Raw genomic sequence first — 19593 nt, 5'->3', positions numbered from 1 at the left:
GTTCTGTTCACTCTGAGAACTGGCTCTGATGAAGCCAGACCAATGTCAGGTAATATGCCTATGCAAATAAAGGGTGACCTGCTGATGGGATACCAGCCGCTATGGATTTTTTTTTAATGGCAATAAGATTAAAAATATGCTCCTGAAGAAATTCGCTCACAACAGTCATCTTTGAGTGAGAATAAGCATTTCTGGCATCATGCCATTCTTTGGAAAGCTTCACTGATTCAATCCTGCCATTAAAGATTGGGTCCAGTATTTGGAAAGAATGTGCTATTTTTTCCAAGCATATGATGTTGGGGCAGATGAAAAGTGATGAGTAATTCTCCTGGAAGCTTGTGGGTTTGCAGCTTTTTTTGGTTATTAGGAGCCTGACATTTTCTGAGACTAAAACCTTTCAAGAGTTGACAGGTTTAGTTAAGGAATATTATGACCCCTGGTCTCCTCTAATTCAGAGACACAATCAAGATTACTCAGCAATTCAAGAACTTGGGGAATCCAAGTCGGGATTTTTGGCAAAGTTAAGATGACTGGTGGAGGCATATGGCTTGGGTTTAATTCTTAGCGAGATGCTGAGCGATCGTTTGGTATGTGGGATTAATGAAATAGTGATGGTCCCGAACAAAGGTCGCCACCAGATACTGGCTAAACTCCACCAGGGTCATCTAGGGATATCCAAAATGGTGATGTTGGTGAGAAGTTGTCTGGTGCACAGATTGGATGCAGACATAGCTGCACTGGGGGAGCAGTGCCCAGAGTGCCAACAACAACAAAAATTACCACCAGGAGTTCTCACACGTTGGTGGGAATGGCCAGGTAAATCCTGGACTCAATGACATGTCAACAATGCCGGCCCTTGGCTCAATGTTCTTAGCCATTGGATGCCCATACAAAGTGGTTGGACGAGCATAAAGTTCATTTGTCAAACACAGGGGAGACAATAAAAAAACTGCAAGAGTCTTTTGCATTACGTGGACTCTTGAATGTGTTAGTCACAGACAATGGGCCATCGTTTACCAGCAGCAAATGAGTACTTCCAAAAGTTGATTGGCATTCAGCATGTAAGGACAACTCCATACACATCTATCATCCAATGGTCTGGCAGAAAAATCAGTCCGAACTTTGAAGGCAGGCTTAAAGAAGCTAGAACTTCACTTGATACCGAACTGTCCCAGATTTGATTTGATTATCAGACCGCCCCTCATGAAACGCCAGGCATAACTCCAGCAGAGTTGTTAGTTAGAAGATGAGTCCACACCAGGTTAAGTCTGATCTTCCTGGATCTTGGCAGGGGAGGATGAAATGGGCATCAGGAATGCTGGACACAAATCTCCTCTAGGCGAGAGAGACCGTTTACTTCAGAAGACGAAGTTTGGTCCCAAATCCATGGAAATGGCCATGTGTGGGTTAGAGACATGGTCAGTGCAAAGTCTTTTTTCATGATGTACAAGGTTCGGGTTGGTGAGGCGGTCCTGAATAAACATGAACCAAATGAAAGCTGAAAACTCACAAATGGGGCAGGAGCAAAACATACTCAGCCCCTCAGAACAACTGGAGAAGCTATTGGAACCCTTAGGTTCTCCCCCTCCACCTAACGTCAAAGAAACCTCGGTCTCTGAGATAGACACAGCGGATGTTGCAGTCTCGACAACTTTACTGCCTGAAGAAGAGGATGAATTTCTTCCGGAACATTCCTCGCAAAAGATGCGGGCTATGGTCCAGTCAAGGCTTCCTGTATCTGCGGCTGAGTTGGAGGAACCAGACACGATGTGAAAATTTCCCCAGGAGAGGCTACAAGAAACAGAACAGGCTTATGTCCCAGGACATAGAGGGGTAGGGATATAGTGATTGTAATAAGATCAGGCTTGTGGACCTCATAGAATATGAGTTCCCTGATTGGGGCTGTTGACCTGATACAATCAGGAAGCTCTGGCTGACAGATATAAACAGGAATGTCAGCAATTTTGTTCACTATGAGAGCTGGTTCTGATGAAGCTGGGCCAGTGTCAAGTACTTTCTTTTAAAACTATACAAGATTCTTTTATCTTTCTGAATTTAAAGGGGCAGAGGTGGTACTAAGGGCAGTGGTGTCCTCCTGCCGGATGTACGGGATCAGGGAGCAGTCTCGTATCCCTGTCAACAATGTCTCATGAAGTATGACTGGCTGCTACTGTTCACAGACCGTGTTGTTCAGATGGAGCGGTGGTTAGACACACTGAGGAGCATACAAGGGACAGTGAATGTAACAGGGCAGTGGTCACATCACAGGTTCAGACATGTAGATAGGTGACCACCAGGAGAGGCAGGCATGTAGTGCAGGAGTCTCATGCAGCTATTCCCCTCTCTAACAGGTGAACTGTTTTGCATACTGTTTGAGGGGGATTACCTCTCAGGGGAGTATAACAGTAGCAGCCAGGCCTGTGGCACAACAACTGGTTCTGATGTAGAGCAGGGTCAGGCAAAGTCAAAGCAAGCAGTAATGGTAGGAGACCCACTAGTTAGGGGCACAGACAGGCATTTCTGTGGCCGCATTTGAGACTTCACGATGGTGTGTTGCCTCCCCATTGCCAGAATCAAGGCCATCTCTCAGTGGTTGCATGAAGTTCTTAAGGGGGAGGTTGAGCAGCCGGAGGTCATCATGCACATTGGTACTAATGACATGGGTAAAAAGAGGGATGAGGTCCTACGGAGTAAGTACAGGAGTTAGGAAAGAGGTTGAAAAGCAGGGCCTCAGGGGTTGTAATCTCTGGTGTACTACCAGTGGCACATGCTAATGAGGCAAGGAATAGAAAGATAAGGCAGATGAATGCGTGGCTAAGGAGTTGTGCAGGGGCAGAGTTTCACACTCTTGGATCATTGGGATGTTTTCTGGGACAGAGGTGACCTGTATAAGAGGGACTAGAGAGGAACCAATATCCTTGCAGGGAGATTCGCTAGTGCTACTTGGGAGGGTTTAAACTAGAGTGATAGGGAGTTGGGAACCAGAGTAAAAGGTCAGCAAGTAGAGGGATTGAGGGGAAGATAGGTGTTACGACAAGTGAGTCAGAGGACAGACAGAGACAGGTCAATGAACATGGCGGTGCTATTGGGCTGGTGTGTTTATTTCATTGAAAGGAATATTATAGGTAAGGCAGATGAGCTGAGTATCGGATCAGTACACAGAACAATGATGTTGTGGCCATGACAGAGATTTGGTTAAGAGAGGGACAGGACTGGCTGCTCAACATTCCAGGGTTTCAGTGTTTTAGAAGACATAGAGAGTAAGGTAAAAAAGGCGCTAGAGTTGCATTAATAATCAGGGAGAATGTCACTTCTGCACTCAGAGAGGAAATACTGGAGAACTCATCCACTGAGGTAATATGGGCAAAGCTCAAAAATAAGATGAGTACAATCTCTCTGATGGGATTACCCTATAGGCCCCCTAACAGCCACAGAGACTTTGAGGAACAAATATGTCGGCAGACTATGGGAAGAAGCAATAAACAGGATTTTCATAGTAGGTGACTTAAAATTCCCCAATATTGACTGGGATTCCCTTAGAGCAAGAGGTTTAGATGGGGTGGAATTTGTTAATTGTGTCCTAGAGGGTTTCTAGAAAAAGCACATGGATAGTCCAACTACAGGACATGTTATACTGAAGCTTGTATTGATTAATGAGCCTGGCCCAGGTGACTGACCTTTCAGTGGGAGTGCATTTTGGAAACAGTGATCATAACTCCTTAAGTTTTAAGATAGCTATGAACAATAATGTCAGGACCTTATGGAAAGGTACTAAATTAGGGGAGGGCAAATGTCAGTATTAGGCAGGAGCTAGCAGGTGTTAATTGGGTGGAGCTGTTATTGGTCAAGTCCATATTTGACAAATGGGAATTGTTTAAAGACCTGCTGATCAGAGTTCAGGACCAGCATGTTCCAGTAAGGAAGAAGGACAAAGGTGGCAAGGTAAGGAATGCTTTAATAATGAGGGAGGTTGTGAATGTAGTCAAAGGAAAAAGAAGCATATGTAAGGTTTAGAAAGCTAAAATTGGACACTGTCCATGAGGAATATAATGAAAGCAGGAAAGAACTCAGGCAAGGAATTAGGAAAGCAATAAAGGGTCATGAAATGACCTTGGCAAGTAGGCATTCAATATATGCATTAAAGACAAGAGGATAACTAGGGAGAAGATAGGACCACACAATGATGAAGAGGGAATTTGCGCTTAGAGGCAGAGGTTGTGAGCAAGATCTAAATGAGTACTTTGCATCGTTATTCACCCAGGAGAAGGATATGGAGGATAGTGAGGTTTGTGTGGAGCATGCTAATACATGAGGCCATTTTGAGATCAAGAAAGAAGTGGTATTGGGTGTCTTGGAGAGCATTAAAGTCAATAAGTCCCCAGGGCCCAATGGTATCTACACCAGGTTACTGAGAGAGGCATATGAGGAGATTACTGGTGCTTTGACCAAGGTTGTTGTATGCTCACTCACCACTGGAGAGGTCCTGGAGGGTTGGCGAGTAGCTGATGTTGTTCCTTTGTTCAAGAAGAGAAATAGAGATAATTCAGGAAATTATAGACTGATGAGTCTCATACTGATGGTTGGGAAGCAATTGGAGAAAATTGTTAGGGATAGGATTTATGCCCATTTGGAGAAGCATGGTCTAATTAGAGATGGTCAGCATGGCTTTGTGTAGGGCAGGTCATGTCTTACAAACTTGACTGAATTTTTTGAGGAGGTGAGAAAAGTGATCAGTGAGGGTAGAGCAGAGGATGTTGTCGACATGGATTTTAGTAAAACTTTCAACAAGGTCCTTCTTGGTAGACTCATCCCAAAGATTAAGATGCATGGGATCTGCAGTGACTTGGCCAAGTGGATTCAGAATTGGATTGTCCATAGAAGGCAAAGGATAGTGGTGGTAGGGTGTTTTTCTGGCTGGAGGTCTATGACTAGTGGTGTTCCACAGGGATTCGTACTGGGATGTCTGCTGTTTGTGATATATGTAAATGACTTGGATGAAAATGTAGATGGATGAGTTAGTAAGTTTGCAAATGATACAAAGATCAGTGGAATTGTGGATAATGTCAAAATTTGTCAAAGGATACAGCGGGATGTAGATCAATTGCACATATGGGTGAAGAAAAGACTGATGGAGTTTAATCCATGTAAGTGTGAAGTGCTGCACTTTGAGAGATCAAATGTTAAGGAAAAGTATACAGTAAATGGCAGGACCCTGAACAGCATTAATGTACAGAGGGGTTCAAGTCCATAGCTCCGGAAAGCAGCCACACAAGTCAATAGGATGATAAAGAAGGTATATGGTATACTTGCTCTTATTGATTGGGGAATTGAGTCCAAGAGTCAGGATGTCATGTTGTAGTTTTATAAGACTTTGGTTAGGCCACACTTAAGACTTATTACATTGTATTACATTGTATTACATTCAATTCTGGTTGTCTCATTACAGGAAGGATGGAGGCTTTGGAGAGGGTACAGAAGAGGTTTACCAGGATGCTACCTGGTTTAGAGGGTATGAGCTGATAAAGAGAAGCTAGAAAATCTTAGGTTGTTTTCACTGGAGTGGCAGAGGCGGAGGGGAGACTTGATAGAAGTCTATAAATTTATTAGATGCATAGATAGGGTTGATGGTCAGAACCTTTTTTCCCAGAGTTGAAATACCTAATACTAGAGGGGAATGCATTTAAGGTGAGAAGGGAAAAGTTGAAAGGAAATGTGAGGGGCAAGTTTTTTTACACAGAGAGTGGGAGGAGTCTTGAACACGCTGCCAGGGGTAGTGGTGGAGGCAGATATGATAGGGGCATTCAAGCGAACTTTAGATAAACACATGGTTATGCAAGGTATAGAGGGATATGGGTCTAGGGCAGACAGATGGGTTTCATTTCATTTGGTGTCATGTTCGGCACAACATCATGTGTTGAAAGGCCTGTTCCTGTGCTATGATCTCTATGTTCGATGTACATATAAATAAAGAGTGGCTTGGTGATGGGATACTGGCCTCTGTGGAGTTGTTTCAGTGATGACCTGTAAAACATTAACAAACTAGTTGGATGTGCAAGAAAGTGATAACTTCATGGCTATTTACATTGATTTCAAATTTTTAAAACTGAATTCAAATTCTTAAACTGATCCTATTAAAACTGTTTGGATTACTAACTTAAGTTATATATTAAGTTATATATTACTTAATATCAATAGACTTTTATGTTTTGTTAGTTGTATGATTATTTAAAATACATAATTTCCATCTTCTCTATCAAGTGCTGTAACAGGAAACAATATACAAGATTAAATATGTTAGGGTCTGTCATCATGCCTGTGTAAAACTCATAACTTCTGTGATGGAATTTTACCAGCTCTTCAGAAGTCGGCCTTCCACTGCAGGGAATGTTATCAATGGCAGGAGTGGTTGCAATTTAGCTGCAACGTTGACCAGAGAGGGGGTGAGTAATTGAGCTAATTAACCATTCAGATGGCACCATTTTATCAAGCTGCCAGTATGGTATGAAACTTGGAACCTGCCACCCTCCAACGCCCTCATGATATTGCTGAGTCTGGCAGATGCCTGAAGCCAACCTTCACTACACTGAGGAACTTCTTTCCTAGTGGCTCCATAAGCAGAATGTTGTCATTGTGGCAACAATGGTCCCCGAGGGCTTCAAGGTACACATAGCAGCCTGCCACAGCATGTCACCATGGGCAAATCTTTCTTTCTTCCTGCACCCTATCATTGGCACAAACAAAGCCTTTTTGTTCAACTTCTTCATGTGATGTAAGCATCGCAGGCAAGGGCCCCATTCATTATGCATCTTTAATTGCGCTTTAGAAGGTTATGGTGAGTTATCTTCTTGAATTCCTGCAGTCCATCTGGCATAGATATGCCTGCTGTGCTGTGGGATGGCAGTTCCAGGAATTGAACCCAATGACAGTGAATAAAATGGCAATAAAGGTCCACATCAGTTTGATGTGTGACTTACAAGTGGTGATGTTCCCATGCATCTCTTGGCTGTGTTCTTCACATTGGTAGAGGCCATGTGTTTCGAAGATATGGTCAAAAGGTAGAGTGCATCTTGTATATGGTATACTCTATCACCACTGTAGACTGGTGATGCAGGAATGAATGTTTAAGTGGTGGCTAAGGTGCCAGGCAAGCTCATTACATTGTACCAGATAGTGTGGAACTTCTTGAGTGTTATTGGTGCTTTACTCTTCCAGTCAAATGGAAGATATTCCATCACCCTCTGACTTTGACTTGTGGATGGTCATTAGACTTTGGGGAGTCAGCCAGTGAGTTGTACTTAGCAGAATTCCAAGCCTCTAATCTGATCTTGTAGTCACGGTACTTAGATAGCTGGTCCAGTTGAGTTTCTAGTCAATAGTAATCCCCAGGATATTGATGGTGGGGGATTCAGCAATGATAATGGCATAGAATATAGAACAGATGATGACTAGATACTCTCTTGTTGGAGTTGGCCATTGTTTGGTACTTGTGTGGCATGAATGTTATAGCTGCAGAGCTGCTGACTCTCTGATGAAATGGCAGCTCAGAATTGTGTCCCATGAGAGTGGTGATAGTAATGCCAGCAGTAGCTTCTGAACTGTACTGCACCTGTAAAATTGAGCCGAAAATGCTGCCAGCTACGTGTATGGGCTCAGGACCTTTGGGATTACTGCATGGACGCAATTAAAATGGTAGATCCGGAAGGTGCATAAGGGGATATCATACTCTTCTGAAATATCCACTATTGCATTCTTCCCAAAGACGATCAACACAGGGGGAATTAAATTTAATGTTTTGCATACTATTATAACTATAAAAACCTCTTGAAAATGTTAAGCATTGGCAGATGAAGTTTATTTTGATATGTCAACTTCTACCTTAATCTAATGTGTAACTCAATCTTTATTTTTCTCTCTATAAAATGATTGAACATGAAGCTATAATCTGTACTTTTTACTTGGTGTTTTGTGATCCATGAGAATTTGTCAATGTGATTGGCTACTCACATTGCTCAACAATGTCACTGTTGCTGAATGCTGCAGATCACTTTTAAATAGCACCAAATTCAATTTGTTGACAGAATATTGGAATTTTCTGCTGTAGAATCTATTAAGTCATTATGGCAGTTTTCTTTAAAATCAGAACAAATACGTATCTTTATTGTTGACTGAAATTTCCAGGTCTATGTCATTGAATGTCCCTTCAAATCTACTAGTCGCAATCAGTCCATTGTTTTAATGTTAGACAATGCAGTGTATATTTCACCATACTTGATTACAACATACTAATATAAGAAATATATATTTTTAGCTGTGTCTGGTACAGCAAGCAATATGTTGATGAATTGATACAGTTTAGTTTAAGCATGTTTGGTAATCACAAATAAAACGAAAAGAATCTAATCAAGATTCATTGGTTAGCACTGCTGCCTCACAGCACCAGGGACCCATGTTCAATTGCCGGCAAGGGTGTCTGTGTGGAGTTTGCATGCTGTCTGTGTAGCTTTTTGCTATGTGCTCTGGTTTCCTCCCACAGTCTAAAGATATGAAGGATAGATGGAGTGACCATGCTAAATTGTATAGGCTAGGTATGTTAGCATTAGTGAATGTGGGGTGAGGATGGGGGATTGGATCTGAGTGGAAGGTCAGTGTAGACTCAATGGACTGAATGGCCTCTTTTTACACTGTAGGGATTCTATGATTTAAGCTTTTAAAAACTGTGTAGCAGAGATAACCATTCCTGAGAATTTTATATTCATCTTCAACAAAATTTATTTTGCAGTTTCAACAGAAGTTTCATGAGAAAAATTAGATTTATATGCTAACTGGCTGCATTTTCCCACTTCTATGATTACAGAATTTGATTCAGTACATCACAGAAGATCAGCATTCAGTTAGCCCCTCATGTTTATACTTTTTCCCGTTCCATATCACAGCTCTCTAAACCAATCCATTTCCCTTAATAGATTTGTGCTTCAAATATTTGGTTAATTTCTTCCTAAAAGTTATGTTTGTCTTGAATTTAATAGCAACTTATGGGATAATTGAGTATTGTAAAAGCTTCATGGTCTGGATATTACAGACCTTCACCAGCCTGGCTGGGGATGGGACTGTTCATAAAATAAAGGTGATTGCCTTTCCAGTACCATCACACCCAAAGCCAACATCTCCCTGATATTACAGTGAATAGATACAGAATCAGGATGCTCTAGGTCCTGTTGAGGTCCTTAAGTAGCAAAGTAATGGCCACTTAAGGATGTCATGTTGCTTTTGCCAAAGGTTTACATCCAACATAAGTTGAGAAACCTGATACTTCTGGGATATTGTCAGATATGAAGAGAGGACTGTAACAGCTCCCTTGGGAGTCCTCCCTTAACTTCTTCCACTCAAGTGAACAAAGCTGTCATCATTATCACATTCAGAATGAGGGATTATGTCTTCCAGTTCCCCTTTTTAGACAGTTTCTCAGAATTGAGGATAACTTACTTCCATTCTGGTTTCTTGTGTTCTGAGATTGCATAATTCTAATGCTCAATCTGCAGACCCTGCTACATGCAGGATGCTGTTGTTTGAAGGTTTGGTAGATGCCTTCCTTGAAAGGTTGTACATGTGTTCTAACACCACAAATTCACTTCACTTCTGGAACTCCCAATAAAGTCATGCAATACATTTGCTGCCTTCTCAAATGATCCTTCTCCAATTTGATCAGTGACATGTCAGGGAACCCCATGGTCTATGGGATGTTCAGCCTCTTCAGTGATGCTTTCTAAAGTGTTTCTACTATCTTTTTGGATCGTCCAGCTGTGATTGTGTTCCAAGTGGAGCAATTGCTTGGCAGGGTTTGACATCAAATAAACAAACAATATGTTTTGTCTGGTGACTTGCTGGAGAGGATCCTACTATTGGAGCATCTTTCTGGCCACCAATTTAATAGATCATGCTAATGCACTGCTGGTGATAATTCTTCAGTATTTTCACATACCTGCTGTGGTTGTTCAAGTCTCCAAAACCTATAGGAGTACAGCGATCACTGCTATCTGGTAAACCATGACTTTAATCTCAAGATTGAGATCTTTCTCCTTAAATACAGCCAAAGATAGTGCTGGCACCGAGATGATGTTTAGTGAAAAGTTCATTTTCCTATGTGTTTCAGAGAAGGAATTGATAACTGATGCTCGGTTATTGAATTGAGCATTATCTGCATACTGAAGCTTAATAATGTTGAGGTTGGAGTGATTTTGTTTTTGGCATGAAAGTTGAACACTTTCCCATCTGTTTTGTAAATTATCTCCACATCTGTGAGCAATTTGCTGGAGGTGAGCTGGACTATTGCAAACTTAAAACGAGTCAGTATAATGTGACTTGTTTGACACCAATCTTCACTACAACAGTGTCTCTGGTAGTTCTGTTGATGAAGATTATGGATGACATGTCATTGTGGAGTAGGTGGAGGATAGTGACAAACTTCTGAGGGCTGCCAATCTTGGGAATGGCACCCTATGCATTATCACAATCAACCGAGTCAGATGCTTTTGTATGGACAAAAAAGATTACATATAGTGGATAATGTTTAGATGGAGAGGAATTTGTTAAGTGTGTAAAAGAAAATTTTCTGATTCAGAATGTGGGTGTACCTACTAGAGAAGGTGGAAAACTCGACCTACTCCTGGGAAATAAGGCAGGGCAGGTGTCAGTGGGGGAGCACCTTGGGGCCAGTGACTATAATAGTCATGGAAAAGTACAGACTGTACCTAAAGGTTGAAGTTCTAAATTGGAGGAAGGCAAATTTTGACTGTCTTTGGCAAGAACTTTCAAAAGCTGATTGGGGGCAGATGTTCACAGGTAAAGGAACGGCTAGAAAATGGGAAGCCTTCAGACATGAGATAAGAAGAGTCCAGAGACAGTATATTCCTGTTTGGGTGAAAGGAAAGGCTGGTCGGTACAGGGAATGCTGGATAACAAGAGATATTGAGGTTTTGCTGAAGAAAAAGAAGGAAACATATGTCGGGTATAGACAGCAGAGATCAACTGAATCCTTAGAAGAGTATAAAGGAAGTCCTGTATGTTTAAAAGAGAAATCAGGAGGGCAAAAAGGAGACATGAGTTAGCTTTGGCAAATAAGGTTAAGGAGAATCCAAAGGGTTTTTATATTAAGGACAAAAGGATAACTAGGGAGAGAATAGGGCCCCTCAAAGATTCAGAGGGTGTGAGGACTGCAGATGTTAGAGTATCAGACTCTGGAGTGTGATGCTGGAAAAGCATCAGGCAGCATCCAAGGAGCAGGAGAATCGACATAAGCCCTTTCGAGCATAAGCCCTTCATCAGGAATGAGGTTTGTGGGACATGGGCTAAGAGATAAATGAGGGGGGGAGAGTGGGGCTGGGGAGAAGGTACCTGAGAATGCGATAGATGAAGGTGAGGGAGAAGTTGTTAGGTCGAAGAGGAAGGTGGAGCGGATAGATGGGAAAGAAAATGGACAGGTCAAGAGGGCAGTGCTGAGTTAAAGGCTTGGGACTGGAATAAGGTGGGAAGAGGGGAAATGAGGAAACTGGTGAAATCCACATTAATCTCATGTCGGTGCAGGGTCCCATGGCGGAGAATGAGACTTTTTTCCTCCAGGCATTGGGTGGTTAGGGTTTGGCGATGGAAGAGGCCCAGGACCTTCATGTCTTTGGTGGAGTGGGAGGGTGAGTTGAAGTGTTCAGCCACGGGGTGGTAGAGGTGGTTGGTTGGTACATGTGTCCCAGAGATGTTCTCTGAAATGATCCGCAAGTTGGCAGCCTGTCTCCCCATCAGGCGCAACAGATACAGTTGATGACACTTGTGGAGGTACAGGTAAATTTCTGTCAGATGTGGAAGGATCCTTTGGGGCCTTGGACGGAGGTGAGGGGGGAGATGTGGGCACAGGTTTTGCAATTCCTGTTGTGTCAGGGGAAGGTGCTGGGAGTAGGGTGAGGGCTGGTGAGGGGCACAGATCTAACAAGGGATTCACAGAGGGAATGGTCTCTCTGGAATGCTGATAGTGGTGGGATTGGGAGGGGTGGGATGTATTCCTAGTGTTTGTAGGTAGCGGAAGTGGCAGAGGATGATGCAATGTAAACAGAGGTTGGCGGGTTGGATGGAGAGGGTCGGGGTGGGGGGGTTCTGTCCTTGTTGCATTGGGAGAGGTGTGGTTCAAGGGGGGAAGTGTGGGAAGTGAAAGAAATGCGCTGGAGGGCATCATTGACCATGTGAGAGGGGAAATTGTGGTCTTTGAAGAAGGAGGCCACCTGAGATTTTCTATGGTGGAATTGATCATCCTCGGAACAGATGCGGCAGAGGCAGAGGAATTGGGAATAAGGGATGGTGTTATTACAGGATGCAGAGTGGTGAAAAGTGTCATCCAGGTAGCTGTGGGAGATCATAGGTTTGTAGCAGATGTCCATGATTAGTCAGTCGCCCAGAGATGGAGATGGAGAGATACAAGAAGGGGAGGGAGGTGTCCAAGATGGTCCAGGTGAATTTGAGGTCATGGTGAAAGGTGTTAGTGAAGTTGATGAACTGTTCAATCTCCTCATGGGTGCACGAGAGAGCACCAATAAAGTCATCAATGTAGTGGAGGAATAGGTGGGGCATGAATCCAGTGTAGCTGCTGAAGATGGACTGTTCCACATGCCCAACAAAGAGGCAGACATAGCTGGGTCCCTTGTGGGTGCCCATGGTTACCCCTTTGGTTTGGAAGAAGTAGGAGGATTAGAAGGAGAAGTTGGTTAGGTGGAGGACCAGTTCAGCCAGGTGGATGAGGGTGTCAGTTGAAGGGTACTGGTTGGGAGGCATGAGAGGAAGAAACAGAGGGCTTGGAAACTTTCATCGTGGCGGATAGATGTGTACAGGGACACCACCCACCTACGTTTGGAACACCACCCACACCCTTACATCCTCCAAGACCTTTATTTCCTCAGCCCCTATGCCTTACCTTCACCATGGACATCCAGTCTCTGTCCACATCTATCCACCACGCCCTCTGTTTCTTCCTCTCATGCCATCCCAACCAGTACCCTTCTACTGACTCCCTTATCTGCCTGGCTGAACTGGTCGTCGCCCTTAACAATTTCTCCTCCCAATCCTCCCACTTCCTTCAAACCAAAAGTGTAACCATGGGCACCCATATGGGCCCCAGCTATGCCTGTCTCTTTGTCGGGTACGTGGAACAATTCGTCTTCCGCACCTACACCAGCACCATCCCCCATCTTTTCCTCCACTGCATCAACTGTATCAGTGCTACCTCGTGCTCCCATGAGGAGGTTGAACAGTTTATCAACTACACTAACACCTTTCACCTGAGCTCACATTCACCTGAACCACCTCGGACATCGCCCTCCCGTTCTTGGTCTTGCTTTTCAGACTGGAGGCCTGTGACCAGTGGTGTGCCACAAGGATTGGTGCTGGGTCCACTACTTTTCATCTTTTATATGAATGATTTGGATATGAACATACGAGGTATGGTTCGGAAATTTGCAGATGACACCAAAATTGGAGGTGTAGTGCACAGCAAAGAATGTTACATCAGTCTACAACGGAACTTTGATCAGATGGGCCAATGGGCTGAGGAGTGGCAGATGGAGTTTAATTTAGATAAATGCAAGGTGCTGCAGTTTGGAAAAGCAAATCAGAGCAGGGCATATACAAGTAAGGTTCTGGGGAGTGTTGCTAAATGAAGAGACCTTGGAGTACAAATTCAGTTCCTTGAATTGGAGATGTCAGTGTTGGGTTGGGGTGTACAAAGTTGAAAATCACATAACACCAGGTTGTAGTCCAACAGGTTTAATTGGAAGCACTAGCTTTCAGAGTGCTGCTCCTTCATCAGGTGGTTGTGGAGTACACAATTGTAAGACACAGAATTTATAACAAAACTTACAGCATTTAAAAGGCATCTGGATGGGTATATGAATAGGAAGCATTTAGAGGGATGTGTGCCAAGTGCTGCAAATGGGACTAGATTAGGTTGGGATTTCTGGTTGGCATGGGCGAGTTGGACTGAAGGGTCTGTTTCCGTGCTGCATATATCTATGACTTTATGACTCTCAAGTGTTCATCCCAATGACAAGAAACACTTGTCTTATAGACTTTGTTATCCTTTCTATTAGGTAACATACAAAAGACAATATCGAACCTCATCTATTACCTAACCGATACTTTATACCAATTTAACATTTTCATTATTTTTATATTTTATGGCATTACCTATAAAATGCAAAACCTAATTGACTCCTATGACTCAGAAATTGGTACACGTGTATTTCTTCCCACCAATAGAAAGATTGGTGGTGAACCAGCAATGTTGAGAATGTAAATAATATACTTTTCCATGATTCAGTGTCCACCCGTTCTTAAAGTACTTGAGTATAGGAGTTGGGATGTCATGTTGAAGTTGCACAGGACATTGGTGAGGCTTCTTCTGGAACACTGTGTGCATTGAAGGATACTATTAAACTGGAGAAGGTCCAGAAAAGATTTACCAGGTTTTCCTGGGAATGGAGTGTTTGAGATATAAATATAAACTGGAAAGGCTGAGACTTCTGGAGTGTAGGAATTTGAGGGGCAAACACATTGAGTTTTATAAATTCATGAGGGGCATATGGAGTGCAGTTACTAGCGGTGTTCCGCAAGGATCTGTTTTGGGACCATTGCTGTTTGTCATTTTTATAAATGACCTGGAGGAGGGGCTAGAAGGTTGGGTGAGCAAGTTTGCGGATGATACGAAAGTCGGTGGAGTTGTTGACAGTGAGGAAGGATGTGTCAGGTTACAGCGGGATATAGATAAGCTGCAGAACTGGGCAGAAAGGTGGCAAATGGAGTACAATGTAGCTAAGTGTGAGGTGATTCACTCTGGTAAGAGTAACTATAGGAAGGATGTGGTGGCACTGGAACGGGTGCAGAGGAGGGTTACCAGGATGTTGCCTGGTCTGGTAGGAAGATCGTATGAGGAAAGGCTTAGGCACTTGGGGCTGTTTTCATTGGAGGAAAGAAGTTTTAGGGGTGACTTGATAGAGGTGTGCAAGATGATTAGGGGTTTAGATAGGGTCGACAGTGAGAATCTTTTTCCACGTATGGAGTCAGCTATTACGAGGGGGCATAGCTTTAAATTAAGGGGTGGTAGGTATAGGACAGATGTTAGGGGTAGATTCTTTACTCAGCGAGTTGTGAGTTCATGGAACGCCCTGCCAGTAGCAGTGGTGGACTCTCCCTCTTTATGGGCATTTAAACGGGCATTGAATAGGCATATGGAGGATAGTGGGCTAGTGTAGGTTAGGTGGGCTTGGATCGGCGCAACATCGAGGGCCAAAGGGCCTGTACTGCGCTATATTTTTCTATGTTCTATGTTCTATATATAAGGTGAATGACAAGAGTATTTTCCTTAGGGTGGGGGAGTTCAAAACTAGGGGACATATTTTTAAGGTGAGTGGAAAAATATTTAAAAGGGACAACGTTTTTACACAGAGAGTAGTTCATGTGTGGAATGAATTGACAGAATCTCAGATGGCGATGAAACAGTCTACAGATGGGTGCACTGAGAACAACCCAGCTCTCAATGCCGGCAACACCAAGAACGTCATAATTGCATTTTGGCAGTATCTTACTCATGCCCCCCTAGATATTAACAGCACAGAGGTGGAAAGAGTGGAGAGTGGCAAGCTCCTGGGAGTGGTCATCCACAATAAGCTTTCTTGGACTCTACATGTGGACACACTGGTTGCAAAGGTCCAACAACGTCTCTTCTTCCTCAGGCAGCTGAGGAATCTTGGCATGACAACGAATACCCTTGTCAATTTTTATAGGTGCACCATTGAGAGCATTCTGTCTGGATGCATCACTACCTGGTATGGCAACTGTACCATTCAAGATCAGAGGCGGTTACAGAGAGTGGTGAACTTGGCCCTAACAATCACAAAGGCTAACCTCCCATCTATAGTATCCATCTACCAGGCCCACTGTCAAAGATCCATCCCACCCTGGCAATGCTTTTCTACAACTTCTACCATTGGATAGAAGATACAGAAGCCTGAACACGCACCCAACTGGATTCGAAACCGTTTCTACCCTACTGTTGTTAGAACACTGAATGGATTCACAAACTCTTAATATTCGCCTGTAGCTGTGTTTTTGTTTTTTGCGGCTGTTTACCTATTATTTACTTATCTATGCGACTTAACTCTGTGATCTGCCTGTATTGCTTGCAAGACAAATCTTTTCACTGTGCCTCGGTACATGTGACAATAAGTTCAATTCAATTCAAAAAGTGGTGAATGCAGGTACAGTTACAACATTTAAGAGACATTTGGATAAGTTCAAGAATAGGTAAGGGTTTGAAAGGATATGGGCCAAGCGCAGGCATGTGGGACTAATTTAACTTGGGAGTATGGTCAGCATGGACTGATTGGACCAAAGGGTTTGTTTCCAAGTTGAATGAGTCTACTATGAAACCTTCTTCCTGTACTACTGTGCGCAACATTTCACCAGGGCCACAGCACTGACTAGACTTTTACCTCAGCCCAAGCTGGTAGTGTGACATCCTTTGCTAGTCAGCAGGATATAGCACTGATATCCTCTTCACCACTGTCACCTGGCACTTGCAGGTTCCTCTCAGCAAACCTAGGAGCTAACTTTCTTTTCTGAGCTATTTCCTTGCAGACAATGCTGGAACACCACAGAGTCAGTGCCTCTTGCTAACATTTTCAGTTGTACTTGTTTTCAAGTACCGCTCGGCACCACCCTCTTGAACTGCCCTACCTGTCCATCTTCCTTCCTACTTATCTGCTCCTCCCTCCTCTCCGACCTATCACCTTCACCCCTGCCTTCATCTACCTATCACATTCCCAGCTACCTTCCCCCCAGCCCTACCCGCCCCCCCCCATCCCATTTCTCTCTCCTTGGGCCACCTCCTCATTCCTGATGAAGAGCTCATGCTCGAAATGTTGACTCTCCTGATGCTGTCTGACCGGCTGTGCTTTTCTAGCACCACACTTTTTGATGAAGGTATCTCTCCTACCCACTTCAAAATACATTTGAAGATACATAAGTTTAACAATATTGGCTAATTCATGGCAGAATTTGGTGAAATGTGAATGAGTTTGAGTGGTAACTCAGAGCCTCATAATTTGTGCTTGTTTTACTGATTGCACCCAAATTGAAAATTCAGCTCAAAACATTACCACATTAAAGTTGAAGCATTTGCGCCAAGGAACGAGAGCAATGAGGACAAAGGTCAATGAGGCCAAGAGATGAGTTTGGCATACAATAGGACAGAGGCAATAAAGTTTCAGAGAAACTGAAATTTACAGAGGTTAGGGCATGAGAACATTCGAATAAGTATGTTTGGAAGCAACAAAAAAAGATTCGCCCAAAGATGGATTGAAATTTACCTATATCTGCACAAATGTTATCCCAACAGAAATCTACTGTATTGAACAAATGTCATCTACTGTATCTGTTGCAGCTGATGTGGTCTCCTCCACATTGGGGAGACAGATGTCAACTTGCGGATCATTTCAGAGAACATCTCTGGAACACCCGCACCGACCAACCAACCCCACCGCCCCCTGGCTGAACATTTTAACTCCCCCTCCCACTCCACTGAGGACATGCAGTTCCTGGGCCTCCTCTATTGCCAAACTCTAATCACCCGACACCTGGAGGAAGAACGTCTCATCTTCTGCTATGGGACCCTGCACCTGCACGGGATTAATGTGGATTTCACCAGTTTCCTCATTTCCCCTCCCCCACCTTATCCCAGTCCCAAGCCTCCAAGTCAGCACCGCCCTCTTGACCTGTCCATCTTCCTTCCCAGCTATCCACTCCACCCTCCTCTCTGACCTATCACCTTCTCCCCCACCTTCACCCCACCTGCATTCTCAGCTACCTTCCCCTAAGCCCCACCTCCCTCCCTCCCTCCCCCCAGCCCACAAGCCTCATTCCTGACAAAGGGCTAATGCCCGAAATGTCAATGCTCCTGCTCCTCAGATGCTGCCTGATGTGCTGTGCTTTTCCAGTACCACACTCTCAATGCAAGAGCAGAGGTTTGAATGTTATGCAGATGGAAGTTGGCAGTCCTCGTGATAGAGAGGGTATGAGGAGCTTAGCTTCAATCAAATTGGGTACAAATGTTGCGAACTGTCTGTTTCAGCCTCAAACAATGACAGATAGGACTGTCCAGCTTGTCACAATCTATATGCATGTAACACAACTTGGAACAATATAACAACTAGTCCCAATAATGCATAATTTGTGACAGGAACTAAAGATGATGCATTTGGCATTATCAATATTGAAGTTGGATTGTTAGAGAAGCAAATGGTGTGGCAGGACAGAAATGGTGCAGCAGTCAAGGAAGGTGATGGAAAGGTAAAGCTGAATGTAATCTGAAAAAATATTGAGGTTGACTCCAATGTCAGGGGAAACTTATTAAGGATTAACCTGTAAATGAGGAAGAGGAGAGAGTCACTGATATATCTTTGGAGGATTCACAGATATTGGTGAAGTGGCCTGAACAGAAACCATTGGTGGGGATTCTTTGGCTGTGATTGAATAGCTTGGAGGGGAACCTACGTAGGTGTTTCATTTTTGCCCTAACAATCCTCCCCTTTCAGTAAGGGCTGAGAAGGGAAAAGGCTTTTAACTGAACTTGCTACTACTATTGTCAGAACTTTCTGTTTTCTCTTAAAATAATCTGTTTTTCCTTTCTACAAGATCTACAGGCCATTAATCCGCATGTCAGAGCCAATACTGGCTGTACTCCTACTAGCATGTGACTATCCTGATTTAGAGAAGAATTTTAATGTTTATCCTCTTTTTTATTACCATTTCTATTCCTGAAACTCTTGTTCTGTGCACTCTTCAAGAATGTCTAATTTCTTTTGCAAATGATGGTGAAACTTGAATTGTCTTCCCTATTCTTTGTCTAATTGCCCCCCGTTGTTCACTTAAGTATGAGATTGGTTCTGCTTCTACTTCTTCATAGACTATGAGTGGTTGAACACCTTGAGCATTTCCAGTTTTTGTTGTCAGATGTGCATCATACAAGCCTTGTGACAGGCGAGGGCTGAAGCAGAAACTAAGGAGTGTGTTGAGGCAGTATAAGCTTCCATATTTGTGTGACATTTCCATGATTGATACACATTAATGTCCCTTCCACCCATTATCTAGATTGAGTGAAGTGTTGTGGGGAGAATGGGAGGCATGAATGATTTCTAGGTCTCATCCTTCCATGGCAGTTGAATCACATTCATCTAAGTCACGTTGCCCCTTAGACTTGGTTAGTTGTGCCAACTGTGTGCTGTTAATCCAGTCAGGTACTTCCCGACTTTGGATCCAATCAAGGTTGCATCTTATCTGGCCTACCAACCATAGTCTGTACGCATAACACAATGGTCCTTCTTGAACATTTCTGGTTTCATCCTGTTCCCTGTCAATCAGATGATTGAGTGATTGTTTTAGCATGGGCTTGCATCACCACCCTATTTGATTGTGGTCCCATTGCTATCCATCCCAAACCAGCCTCATTTCCCTTGGGCTTCCTCAGCTCAGTTTATCAGGTTTTCCATAATTTCTCTGAGCCAT

The 19593-nt window shown here is 43.5% G+C and overlaps 1 protein-coding gene across 4 annotated transcripts in view; it reads left to right on the top strand.

The window, feature by feature from the left end:
- The window catches only part of LOC122551638 (potassium voltage-gated channel subfamily H member 7-like), a 461508-nt gene that overhangs the window by 400929 nt on the left and 40986 nt on the right, over positions 1-19593 (top strand). The window lies entirely within an intron of this gene.

Source organism: Chiloscyllium plagiosum, chromosome 7 (assembly GCF_004010195.1).
Source record: "Chiloscyllium plagiosum isolate BGI_BamShark_2017 chromosome 7, ASM401019v2, whole genome shotgun sequence".
NCBI classification, from domain to species: Eukaryota; Metazoa; Chordata; class Chondrichthyes; order Orectolobiformes; family Hemiscylliidae; genus Chiloscyllium; species Chiloscyllium plagiosum.
Note: the sequence above shows the minus strand (reverse complement) of the source record. Positions and strands in the feature narration are given on the sequence as shown.